Raw genomic sequence first — 1559 nt, forward strand, 5'->3', positions numbered from 1 at the left:
TGAGCTGACCTAGGATTCCTGGCCGTGGCATGATTTTTTAATCAAATATCCATAATTTATAACCTTTTCTCTGTCGGGCAGGCTCCTTTTGTTTCTCTGGTCCGCTTGGGAAATGGGGCGGCTTCCTTGTGAGTGGATTTTTTCCAAAAGATTGAATTTTTACTCCTCGAGATGGAATTTTCCTCATTTTGGCCCAGAGTTATTCCAAAACTCAAGACACGTTGCTCTGCCTTCCAAAACAGAGGACGCTGAAAAGAATCAGGTCTTAGTCTACGGCCACGCCACCTGAACGAGCCCGATCCCGTCTGATCTCAGAAGCTAAGCAGGGTCAGGCCTGGTTAGTACTTGGACGGGAGACCACCTAGGAAGACCGGGACTGGGTGCTGTAGATGTAAAAAATAAGAGATTGTACGCTGACAAGGTCCTTACAATCCGTGAGGTCAACCAAGGGTCGCCTCACCTAAAAAAAAAAAAAAAGGATCTTTGTGCACAGAGCTGGGCCAGAGGCAGCGGGCTGGGGGCCTGTCACGCTGAGCGTCCCAGGCTTGGTTAGAGCTCGTTGTGCCTTTGTGGCCATCTCTGTGACCCCCGTCCGTTCAGGGGGCTTTCGGGGACCATCCTCACCACTCACCCCAGCCCCTCTTCCCAACTTGCTGTGGACGGAGAATCCGAATTGCCAAATTTATTGGGATGACATTTTAAAAAAGGAGTAAGTAGTCTATAATGGGTTGAATAATGTCCCCTAAAAGTTTACATCCACCTGGAACCTCAAATGTAAGCGTTTTGGGAAATAGGTTTTTGAAGGCATAAAGATCTTGGTTATGATCTTGGGATGAAGTCACCCTGGATTGAGGATGAGCTGTGAATCCGGTGACTAGTGGCCTTATAAGATGAAGGCACGAGGGGACACGCAGAGGAGAAGGCCAGGTGGACACCGAGCAGTGTGAAGCCAGCACAAGCTGAGGAATGCCGAGCATCACCACCAGCCACCAGGAGTCGGGCAAAAGGTCCTGCCTCGAGCCCTTGGAGGGACATGGCGCTGCTGGCACTTTGATTTTTGGGCTTCCGGCCTCCAGAACTGGGAGAGAATGAATTTCTGTTGTTGTGAGCACCACCCCCCACCCGCCCCTCCAGTTTGTAGCCATTTGTCGTGACAGCCCTAGGAAGCTAAGACAGAAATTCTACAGCCCAAAGAACTCGCTTAATGCTTTTACACTCTCTATGTTCATCTGTTTTATCGCTCGACATCATATGCGCTTTTTGAATAGCTCGCCAGAGTCGTCCAAGCAATTCACGAGCGTGGAGCCCTACGATCGGCAGCGTGAAGGCGCATCATACCTGCTCGACGCTGCCGTCCTTGCTGGTGGTCGTCACAGGAACTCATACAGTCCTCTGTCTGGAGCCCCGTGCAGGGGTGGAGCTCAGAAAGTATTAGTCCAGGGCTGTGGTTCTCAAAGTGGGGTCCCCGGACCAGCGGCATCAGCCTCGCCTGGGAAGTGGTTAGACACGCAAATTCCCAGGCTCCGCCCCAGACCAGCTGGATCAGACACCTGGTTTAA

The sequence above is a fragment of the Pteropus vampyrus genome, unplaced genomic scaffold, assembly GCF_000151845.1.
Source record: "Pteropus vampyrus isolate Shadow unplaced genomic scaffold, Pvam_2.0 Scaffold252, whole genome shotgun sequence".
Classification (NCBI taxonomy): domain Eukaryota; kingdom Metazoa; phylum Chordata; class Mammalia; order Chiroptera; family Pteropodidae; genus Pteropus; species Pteropus vampyrus.